Below are 12883 nucleotides of genomic sequence, written 5' to 3' on the forward strand. Positions count from 1 at the left end.
GTGGCATAAACTGTGACATAATATATCCCATGATATCACACTATACAAGCATTGGCGGGCCATGGACCAGTATAAATCGTTTTGTATGAAAAGGCAAAATCACAAAGATTACAGGATAGGCAGAGATGGTTATTAATGGGGATCAAAATGTTATAAATCCTTTGTTTATCTTATTATTGTATATCATGAGTAAAATGCCCACACATTGAAAATGGTTCCCACCAGGTCTAGAATGAAATGTGTAGACTTCCTAGGCTGCTCTTTTGTGTTACTACAGAGTTCCATGGCCCAAACTTTCACCAAAACACATATGTAAAAATGAAATAAATGTACTTTAAAAAAATAAATGTAAAAAAAATCATGATTTTTTTGCTGTCATGTGTTAGAATAGATGTAAAATTACAAACTTTAGAAAACTTGAAATACATCATAGTAAAGAAATAAGGCCAAGACCTATTTAACCCTTTCATAAATTCAGACCTGGCTGGCTCGCCAGTTACAAATATAATGTAAAACTAAACCAGCACTACGATTTCTATACAACCTTCTAATGAGTGGAACAAAACAGAATATACTTGCTGATTACAATCAAATACATAAAGTCATAAACTAGTGTAAATGTATTGCACATAGAGCCTATAAAATTGACCTATCTGTAGCGCTCTACTATGGTATGCAGCCGAGTAAGTATATGTAGAGAAACCACAACCTTCTCTATGTTAACCTTCATATATAAAAAAATCTTATACATACATCAAGCGCTCCCTTCATACAATAGGGTGAAATACGGTATCTTCAACAATCTCCACAACTGTCCAATATAGAAACTGCTGATTCCGATAATGCCCAGATGAAATCTGCAGAAAGTACATTCATACCAGAGTGTACTACTGTTGAATCATATGAAAAAGTACATCTCTTTTACACCTCTTCCACCTTGCACAATACAAGTATAATTCCCACGTAACACCCGTGATCTTCACAGTCGTGGCCCATAAGGGTATATGCTTACAGGATGGATGAGATGCTCAAGCCTTCATATATGCTGTTCCTTATATAGATCGATCCTCAAATAGTTATTCAATCCAGACCATATACCCTTTTCCTACCGTTTATGTCTGTGGACAGTAAAGAGTTAAACCCATTTCTTTTCTTCTATGCAGGTAGAAGAAAAAAGGAAATCCGTTATCTAATACCACACGTAATCTGTGATGGAGTGCTTCAATTTGAAATCAGTAGATAGTGATGCAGCAGAGGAAAATGCTTAAACCAGCCTGATCTGACACCTGCAGCAAAGCCTCAGAGTGAACTGTCAAGGGCGCCGGGGAATGATCATTTCTACTGTACGTGTTCTTGCAGGGATCTCCTGCAATGCATCAGCCTGCTTTAAATGTCTGATCCACTATGTGCTTCACCACAGTCTTCTATTTGTGCCCCTCTCTCTCTCTCTCTCTCAAGTTCTCTAGCCGGGTAACCGATTGCTCCAGGGAATTCAGTGATTATGCGCCTTTGACAGTTCACTCTGAGGCTTTGCTGCAGGTGTCAGATCAAGAGCTATCTGGCGTCACTATCTACTGATTTAAAATTGAAGCACTCCATCACAGATAACGTGTGGTATTAGATAACAGATTTCCTTTTTCATTCTACCTGCATAGAAGAAAAGAAATGGGTTTAACTCTTTACTGTCCACAGGCATAAATGGTAGGAAAAGGGTATACGGTCTGGATTGAATAACTATTTTAGGTTCGATCTGTATAAGGAACAGCATATATGAAGGCTTGAGCATCTCATCCATCCTGTAAGCATATACCCTTATGGGCCACGAGTGTAAAGATCACGGGTGTTACGTGGGAATTACACTTGTATTGTGCAAGGTGGAAGAGGTGTAAAAGAGATGTACTATTTCATATGATTCAACAGTAGTACACTCTGTTATGAATGTACTTTCTGCAGATTTCATCTGGGCATTATCGGAATCAGCAGTTTCTATATTGGACAGTTGTGGAGATTGTTGAAGATACCGTATTTCACCCTATTGTATGAAGGAAGCACCTGATGTATGTATAAGATTTTTTTATATATTGCAAATAGAGCAAATCATAAACACATTCAATTGGGTACCGCATATTAATGCCACAATTAAATCTTGTATTGGGATAGGCTACTCCACTTAGTCTACAGAAAATGCTCTATGGCTATATAGTATCAAATGTGAAGATGATATTATGTGGATATAAAGTAATCTTGTATATTAAATAAGCATAATTAGTTTATATCCAAATTCTATATCAATTTTAAATGCAGTATCCCGACATTGTACAGCAATTGTTGGACTAAAACCTTTATGGCAAAACAGGGAGATACATGGATAAATGTACAGTTACATGAGTCTTGTCAAGGAGCCAGGTTTTATTCAGCCAAGTGCATTCTACTAGCTGCCGCCAGGAGCTACATCCAGTGATAACTCACTTCTTAAAACTGCAGAACTTGCTTTCACTGGATGACTGACAGATATCCCAAGTCAGGACTAAATAAGTGATTGTTCACACCTAAGCTCATTAGAATGTTGTATACAAAGTGTAGTCAGTGGTGAATCCAGAGGAAAGGGGTGATCATGGCCAGCAGGGTGTAGGGCAGAAATACCCCCCCACCAAAAAACACAAAAAAAAAGTAGAGTGTAGTGTTGGTTTAGTTTTAAAGTTGTTGTTTGCCCCGTACTATAAAGACCACTAAACATAACATTTACATGAGTATTTGGAAAAAGTTTAAAAAATATGACTATGAATTCAAAATGTTCTTGTAAGATAGCCTTATGTAAGCAATCATTCAGAAGAAGCTACACTCTACTTCCTGCTATGATCTTGTGTAACTTCACAATAGGACTTTGTGTTTTCATAGCTCGCAGCCTATGTAAATAAAAATGCGGACAAAATAATGCCAACAACCAAGCCACATAAACAATATTTATCCATGTTGCCAAAGTCAAAGCAAACAAGTTGCTTCTGTCTTGCCAAGGATGGGGATATTGTAACGTATTATGTTAATCATTGAGTTCCCCATTGAAGTTTGATTGGCTGTTTCTCTGTGCGGCATTGTTTGAAGACTGTAACAATGATTGTATGCTAACAGTCTTTGCAATGTTGACCAATAAAAAGCAGACACCCGCATTTAGAAGACAACAGTGTGGTTGAAGTGGTGGATGGGTAGAAAGAGAACAATCTAGTCCGCAGAGCCAGACCATTACCCCCCAATATGTCCAATTATTATGAGACAGCCCCGTTCTGCAGTGTATAGAAGGTCTGTGGGCAGCTGGACTTACTGCATGGTCAGGATAAAGGGCAGCATTGTACGGTGGATTGAGGACATGCCCTATCTTAACGTGATTTTTCGTTTTGAAAAGTTGACAGTTACCAGGACTTAATATCCCTTTGACTAATAAGTCATTTAACTCTAGGACACAATATATGGGGACAGTTGGACACATCCCATAAAAGATATTTATAATGCTGAAATTTAGTTGGAGAGTGTTGTTAGCCCTGTCTGTGTACTGCCCATACTCTACAGGTACAAATTTAGTCTAAGCAATGCCTTTCTGCATTCTGATGGCTTAACCTCTTAATTAAAGCAGATATTCCAAAGTATTGCTCTTTAAATATTTTATGCTCATTTTATCTCCAGAGAATAAGAGTTTATGTCTCATGAATATTTAATATTTCTCAGTTTTAACATTTTTACTACAGCTCTATCCTTGGAGCATGTATGTACATCAAGCTCTTCTGTGCCTGACACCACCTGTCTGTAGGCATTAAATCCCAGTCTGTTTGGAAAAGGCCTGCATCCCATATAGATGACAGGAAAGCCTCTAAGTTTATCCAATCATTACCTTTTTGTTAATTGAAGCTTTAAGCCTTGTTTAGGCCATACATACATACATACATACATACATACATACATACATACATACATACATACATACAATACAACAGCAAAATCTCCCATATTCATCAAAGAAAAGTCAGTTATTAATAACTATTGTAATACTGGACATAACCCTTTGTTCCAAAAATACATACCTTCAGACTTAAGGCATTTATTTCTCTAGGAGAAATGGTGTATTCCGGTTTTCCTTATTTTTATTATAGCCCCAACATTTCTGATTGTGTGGGTTGAAGGGACTGAGATTAATTAATTAGGGTGTGGCACTGGTAATAGTCGGTGTGTCAGTGAATATGAGATTCACTTTAGGCAGATTGTCAGCTTTGTCCCAGTGTTTTCTTCCTTGAATGCCAGTAGGTATATTTGATCACATTGCAACAATTTATACTGAATTAAATAAGTGAGGTTAAATATATTGACCTTTAACATTAAAAGTAACCTGTCACAATATCAAGCATTTTCATTATTATTTATTATAATATGTCCACCCAGCCAAACACATATTTTAATAATAAGCCTTCCTACAGTTTCCCAGGCACTTGGCAGATACTTATCAGTGGCCAATTACTGCTCTAAACACATGACAAGTTGCTCTATGTGTGTCTGAGTCACAAAATTGAAAAAATTATTTATTTAAAAGGTCACATCCCATCTGGACTATGATGTCCAGGAGGTGGCACATCAGACCCTAGGTAAAATGAGACACATGTATTCCACCCTTATCATTTCCCAGCCCTGCCAGCTCTAAAATCTGGTGCAGTATCTGACATCCATTATTTCTTTATCCTTCCAAATGCTCTAGTTCTGCCTTCTGTACCTGCTAGAATGCCTGCTGGATCTTCCTCCTCCTTTGCAAAAAATTCCAAAGTGAGATTTAAAAAAAAAACAAAAAAACAAAACAAAACAACACATTTCTGAAAGACATGGTTTGATATGGTAATATTTCCAGGAGTCTTCCACCTTTATTCTTTATAGAAAAAGCCCCCTGGTCTGTTCCTCTTTCCCTAGTATGTTTTCTTTTCTGATATTGGCATATATTCGAAGCTTTTCACATAACGTGTCTTAATGAAATTGCCTCAATGGTACACTATACGCAAGCTGTTCTGGACATATTTCAAAGATCTGAAGAGGCAATATCATACCTCTAACACGCACAATCAGTAATGCAACAAATAGGTGCTAGAGTTAAACTTTACTAATAATTTTCTGCAAAGTTTATGTCAATTTAATTTAACAACTATGACCTTGTTTTATGCATAATTTTTCCACACAATGTAGTAAGATGACAGACCATTAAACTTCATATATATGTTTTCTATTCATACATGTTTATATGCAATATGGCATAATACACTTGCTTTTGGATATTAGAAGCCAACAATGAATCTTGTGATCATATAGATAGCACAAAACTGGGCTGAGAGCTTCTCTATAAATCACAGAGGTGATATCTAATGGCAGCAATACTTTAGAGTAAGAGTTACATTATTTCTTATAGTGCAAAAATTTGCTTAGTGATCATTGAAAAGATGACATCAGAACTTGCCGTTTATGCAAATATTATTTACAGGCGTTTATACATATACACAAGCATTCCGGAAGTGTGCATTGCAAAGCGTGGCGAACTGAGCGCAAACGTCTCCGACAAATTCAGTCGGGACGGAAAGTACAGCAATACCAAAAATGTAAAAACTGTAACTAGTAACTTGTATGTTGTTTTAAGTAATGTTAAAAGTAGTGTTTCAGGACAAAGAAAAGGAACGATCCCACCAGCAGGGGCAGCGGCTGAAAGTGGTGAGAATAATGTAAAGGTTAACACAGGGGGAGACATTCATTGTACTGCAACAGCAATTTCAGCAACTAGTTCAGAACATAGTAATTTGGTAGATGTCACTCACCGGACTGTGAGTGCTTCTTCCCGGACATTTAGGAACCGTGGCCGTCCTCCATCCTGAGGGACTGCGCATGCGCAGCCCTTTCTATACCTCCAGTGTATGTTCCTTTAACTTAATTGGCAGATCAGGCAACCTCCCTATATTAAGCACCTGTGGTCAACACCACGTTGCCTGATCTTGGAGTCTCATTCCCCATGAGTCTCTGAAGGTGTTCCTGTGTTTCCTTGTTTATTCAGCCCTGCTGATTCCTGTGGTTTCCAAACCACTTCTACCTCTGTGGTTTCCAAACCACTTCTGCTACTGTGGTTCCCATACCACTTCTACCATCTACTGTATCATCGTGACTGTGAGCTGATTCCTATCCGCTGCCTCCGTGCACTACAGTCTTCTAATCACTTCAACTCTACCATGTATCATTGGGACTGTTAGCTGATGCCTATCCGCTGCCTCCGTGCATTACAGGCTTCAACCACATCCACTCACCTGTTCATGATTGTGACTGCCGGCTGATTCCTATCCGCTGCCTCCGTGCACTACAGGCTTCAACCTGCAACTCGTCTGTGTTTCATCATCGTGACTGTTTGGCTGATTCCTATCCGCTGCCTCCGTGCACTACAGTCTTCAACCTGCAACTCATCTGTGTTTCATCATCGTGACTGCTAGCTGATTCCTACCCGCTGCCTCCGTGCACTACAGTCTTCAACCTGCAACCCGTCTGTGTTTCATCGTGACTGTTTGGCTGATTCCTATCCGCTGCCTCTGTGCGCTTCAGTCTTCAGTCCTTGTCAACGCTCCCGTGTTTCCTTGAGTCTGCCTCCACTATTGCTACCCGCTATTCTCCGTGATCAACAGTGCCTGTTCAACTCTGCTCTCCCGTGTCCCATCGTTACTGCACCTGCTGGTTGCTATTGGCTACCTCCGTGTTCCCGCAGAGACCCGCTGCTGCTACTCCTCAGCACTACTCATCCATCTACTGCTGATCCGCTCTCCACGCTTTCCTGTGTTCCCTGCTGGTCTACCTACCCGTGCGCTGCACCTACTAGACCACCGCTTCACCCATCCAGGGACTTCGCATCCTGCCGGCCTCCTGCCGTTCAGGTATCTCTGCACTCCTGTCTGACTGCCTCCTGAACCACGGTATGCATACTTCTCATTGACTGTGCTGTGTATTGCATACCTTGCTGGACTGTGTTGGTTCTCCTCTGGAGTGTGCTATCCGCTGAGTCTATTGCCATCATTGACTGTGTTATCTTATGCTGGACTACTTCAAGAGACTTTCTATATTGGCAGTGTTGTTCAGTCATTTATACATTTATATTGTGCATATTACTGTGGATCAAAGTCAAGGTGCCCGTGTATATATTGTGTTGCAGTCTCTCCCCGTGCACCTCCTCACATATATATTCAGTAGTACAACTTGCTAGTGGCAGACCACTGACTCCTGTTTTCAGTTTCACCTGTTCCAGTATCCTCTCACATAGCAGTGGTACAACTTGCTAACGCAGACCACTGACTCCCCGGATACCTCCACTTGGATTCCATTCCTTCACTCAGACAGCGGTACAACTTGCTATCCGCAGACCGCTGACTCTCATCACCTCCTCGTTTCTGTTGGACATTCCTCCTCACTATAGCAGTGGTACAACTTGCTACCGCAGACCACTGACTACCTTCACGTGTCCTTTGTCCATACAGTTCCTCGTGTATTACTACCTCCATATTGCCAGTGCTGCTAGTCATAGACTTTCCTGAGCATCTCATCATCTGCTATTTCCTGTTCCGTGATCACCCTGCTACCAGAGTACCATATTACCACCTATACTGCTCTGGTAAGCCTATCACCTGGTGATCCCTGGGTAAAGACTCCTAGTGCCCGTGACAGTAAGATCAGGCCATGACAGACCCAGATACGGAACCTACTGCTAAAGAGATGCTGCAGCATCTGGTCAGCCGTGTGGAGCAACAGGATGCTCGCCAACAGCTGTTACTTCAATGTTACCAATCGTTAACCTCCCAAGGAACATCTGGACAGACTGTTACAGCTAGTATTGAAGCTCCTGTGCTTTCCTCCGTTTCCCCAGTGCCATCCCAGGTGTCTACAGCTCCTACGCTTCACCTGCCTACTCCGTCAAAATATGACGGGGACCCCAAAACTTGTAGAGGTTTCCTTAACCAATGTTCAGTCCATTTTGAACTCCAACCTCAAAATTTTTCTACCCATCGTTCCAGAGTGGCCTATCTTATCTCATTGTTTTCTGGACAAGCCCTGGCTTGGGCCTCCCCTCTGTGGGAAAGAAACGATCCAATTCTACAAGATAGTGCCAAATTCATTTCCACGTTCCGAAGTGTGTTCGATGAACCAGGTCGTGTGACCTCCGCTGCTTCCAGCATTCTTCGTTTGCGACAAGGCTCCCATACAGTAGGACAGTATGTCATTCAATTTAGGATCTTAGCCTCTGAACTTCAGTGGAACACTGAAGCATTAGTTGCCGCCTTCTGGCAGGGGCTCTCCGATAAAATTAAAGATGCACTGACTACCCAAGAGCTTCCTTCGTCACTAGAAGATTTGATCTCTCTTTGCCATCGTGTAGACATGAGATTTCGTGAAAGAGAATCTGAGAAAACAACTTCTGCTAAAGCACCTCTTCGTTTAAACCCTCAATTTCGTCCAGTTTCACCTTCTGTGATTCCCATGGAGATAGGACGTTCCAAATTATCTTTAGAAGAGAGGAAACGAAGAGTAAAGAATAGACTCTGTATCTATTGTGCTGATTCCACACATATGCTCAGTTCTTGCCCTAAGAAATCGGGAAATGCCAGGCCCTAACTAGTTCTGGAGAGGTGAAGTTAGGGTCCCTGGAGTCCTCTCCATTGTCTATGAAATCTAAAGTCTGCGCTTTCGATGTTACGATTTCCTTTGCTACCAAATCCTTTGAGTCACAGGCATTGATTGATTCCGGAGCAGCAGGAAATTTCATTTCTAAATCACTAGTGAATCAATGGTCCCTACCAGTGATCACTTTAAAAACACCCATTACTGTGACGGCTATAGATGGATCACGTCTCATCAATGGTCTCATCACCCAGAGTACGTCTCCAGTAACCCTTCAGATTGGTGTACTACACCATGAAGAAATCTCGTTTTTAATTCTTCCTGTTACGACAAGTCCGATTGTCTTAGGCCTTCCATGGCTTCAATGTCACTCTCCCCAGATTGACTGGCGCACCCCTCAAGTTACGTCTTGGGGGCCTGAATGTCACCATCGTTGTCTCTCTCAAGTTATTCCTCTTAAAGTACAGCAATCTTCCATCTCATCTTCCTCCCCGGGACTCCCTCCTCAGTATGCTTCATTTGCCGATGTGTTTGATAAAGCTCAGTCTGAACGTCTTCCTCCTCATCGTTCTTGGGATTGTCCGATCGACCTTCTACCTGGCAAGACTCCTCCCAGGGGTCGGGTCTATCCTCTCTCGTTACCTGAAACTCAAGCCACATCTGAGTACATACAGGAGAATCTCCAGCGTGGGTTCATTCGACCTTCCACCTCTCCCGCTGGAGCTGGGTTCTTCTTCGTCAAAAAGAAGGATGGATCATTACGCCCTTGTATAGATTTTCGTGGACTCAACGCCATTACTATCAAGAATCGGTATCCCATTCCGCTGATCACTGAGCTATTTGATCGCATCAAGGGAGCTCGGATATTTACTAAGTTGGATCTTCGTGGTGCCTACAATTTAATTAGAATCCGTTCCGGTGACGAATGGAAGACCGCGTTTAACACCAGAGATGGGCATTACGAATATTTAGTAATGCCCTTCGGGCTGTGTAATGCCCCCGCGGTTTTCCAGGGTTTCATCAATGAGATCTTTCGGGACTTATTATATGTATGTGTCGTTGTCTACCTGGACGACATATTGATCTTCTCACAGGACCTGCCTTCTCATCACCAACATGTGGCAGAGGTCCTCTCCAGACTACGGAAAAACTCGTTGTTCTGTAAATTGGAAAAATGTTCATTCGAGTTACCCCAGATTCCATTCTTGGGGTATATAGTTTCCGGAGTTGGCCTGAAGATGGATCCAGACAAAGTAAATGCTGTACTACATTGGCCTCAGCCAACTACTCTTCGTGCCATCCAGCGTTTTTTAGGTTTTGCCAATTACTATAGACGCTTCATTCAAGACTTCTCATCCATTGCATCTCCCATTGTGGCCTTAACTCGGAAAGGGGCTAATACTAAGCAATGGTCATCTGAGGCTCTCCAAGCCTTTCAAATCCTCAAAGAGTCCTTCTCGTCTGCTCCCATTCTGCGACAACCTGATGTGACACTCCCCTTCTTCCTAGAAGTAGATGCCTCTAATGTGGGCTTAGGAGCTATTCTCTCCCAACGCTCGGAGCAACAAAAATTACATCCTTGTGCCTTCTACTCTCGGGGTCTTTTGCCCGCAGAGAAAAACTATACTATCGGGGACAAGGAGTTGCTGGCCATCAAAGCTGCATTAGAGGAATGGAGATACTTGTTGGAAGGAGCTCGCCATCCGGTGACGATCTTCACGGATCATAAGAACTTGTCATATTTGCAATCTGCTCAATGCTTGAACCCTCGTCAAGCAAGATGGTCTCTTTTCTTTTCCCGTTTTGAATTAATTATAACCTTCAAACCAGCTGCTAAGAACAAGAAAGCTGACGCTCTATCTCGAGCTTTTGTGACGTCCTCTGATGTAGAAGAGGTTCCCAACCATGCTATTCTAGACCCCAAATGTATTTCTCTGGCTGCTTCATCCACCAAAATGCTACCATTTGGGAAGACCCTCGTGCCTCCTACTCTGAGGAGGAAAATCCTTTCGTGGTTCCATGCCTCTCGTTTTTCTGGACACGCCGGTGAACATAAGACCTTTGAGATTCTCTCTCGTAGTTACTGGTGGCCTTCAATGAGGAGAGACGTCAAAGAGTTTATTGCTTCCTGTGATTTATGTTCTCAGTTCAAATCCTCCCGCAGAACTCCAGCAGGGTTGCTGCGACCACTACCCATTCCGTCCAAGCCTTGGACCCATATTAGTATGGATTTCGTTACTGATTTGCCACCAAGTAAGAATCACAATACTATTTGGGTAGTGGTAGACAGATTTTCGAAGATGGCTCATTTCGTCCCTCTGTCCGGTTTACCTTCCTCGTCTACTCTGGCTGAACATTTCATTAAAGAAATCTTCCGCATCCATGGATGTCCGTCTGAGATTGTGTCAGATAGAGGAGTACAATTCGTTTCCAGATTCTGGCGGGCCCTTTGTAAAACCTTGGGCATACGATTAGCACTCTCATCGTCTTACCATCCGCAATCTAACGGACAAACGGAACGAGTCAATCAAGATCTTGAGACTTTTATTAGGATGTTCTCTTCAGCCAACCAAGACAACTGGGTAGAATTGCTCCCTTGGGCTGAATTCGCCCATAACAACATGTACCATGAGTCATCATCCAAAACTCCATTCTTTGTGGTCTACGGTCACCATCCGTCTTTTCCGGAATTTCCTGCCCTCCCGCCCACCCAAGTTCCTGCTGTGGAGACTGCTTGTCAGACCTTCAAAAATATCTGGTCTCAGGTCAAAACCTGTTTAAAGAAGACATCTAACAAATATAAGTCTTTCGCAGATAAGAAGAGGCGGGCTATTCCACCACTAAAAATTGGAGATCGTGTCTGGTTATCTACCAAAAATATTCGTTTGAAGGTTCCATCTATGAAATTCGCCCCTCGTTTTATTGGTCCATATAGGATCATTCAAGTTATCAATCCAGTATGTGTTAAACTTCTTCTTCCTAAGAATCTTCGGATCTCCAATGCCTTCCATGTGTCCTTGCTCAAACCTCTCATCATCAACCGTTTCTCGACTCCTTCCTCAGCACCGCAGCCAGTTCAAGTTCATCAGGAGGAGGATTTCGAGATTACTGAGGTATTGGATGCAAAAATTTCGCGAGGAGTCCTCCGTTTCCTCGTTCATTGGAAGGGCTTTGGTCCTGAAGAGCGTTCATGGATCAAAGCTGAAGATCTTAATGCTCCTGCCCTTCTGAAGAAGTTTTATTCCAAAAATCCGGACAAGCCCGGTTCCAGGCGTTCTGTGCCCACCTTTAAAAGGGGGGGTACTGTCACTCACCGGACTGTGAGTGCTTCTTCCCGGACATTTAGGAACCGTGGCCGTCCTCCATCCTGAGGGACTGCGCATGCGCAGCCCTTTCTATACCTCCAGTGTATGTTCCTTTAACTTAATTGGCAGATCAGGCAACCTCCCTATATTAAGCACCTGTGGTCAACACCACGTTGCCTGATCTTGGAGTCTCATTCCCCATGAGTCTCTGAAGGTGTTCCTGTGTTTCCTTGTTTATTCAGCCCTGCTGATTCCTGTGGTTTCCAAACCACTTCTACCTCTGTGGTTTCCAAACCACTTCTGCTACTGTGGTTCCCATACCACTTCTACCATCTACTGTATCATCGTGACTGTGAGCTGATTCCTATCCGCTGCCTCCGTGCACTACAGTCTTCTAATCACTTCAACTCTACCATGTATCATTGGGACTGTTAGCTGATGCCTATCCGCTGCCTCCGTGCATTACAGGCTTCAACCACATCCACTCACCTGTTCATGATTGTGACTGCCGGCTGATTCCTATCCGCTGCCTCCGTGCACTACAGGCTTCAACCTGCAACTCGTCTGTGTTTCATCATCGTGACTGTTTGGCTGATTCCTATCCGCTGCCTCCGTGCACTACAGTCTTCAACCTGCAACTCATCTGTGTTTCATCATCGTGACTGCTAGCTGATTCCTACCCGCTGCCTCCGTGCACTACAGTCTTCAACCTGCAACCCGTCTGTGTTTCATCGTGACTGTTTGGCTGATTCCTATCCGCTGCCTCTGTGCGCTTCAGTCTTCAGTCCTTGTCAACGCTCCCGTGTTTCCTTGAGTCTGCCTCCACTATTGCTACCCGCTATTCTCCGTGATCAACAGTGCCTGTTCAACTCTGCTCTCCCGTGTCCCATCGTTACTGCACCTGCTGGTTGCTA

The sequence above is a fragment of the Mixophyes fleayi genome, chromosome 12, assembly GCF_038048845.1.
Source record: "Mixophyes fleayi isolate aMixFle1 chromosome 12, aMixFle1.hap1, whole genome shotgun sequence".
Taxonomy (NCBI): domain Eukaryota; kingdom Metazoa; phylum Chordata; class Amphibia; order Anura; family Limnodynastidae; genus Mixophyes; species Mixophyes fleayi.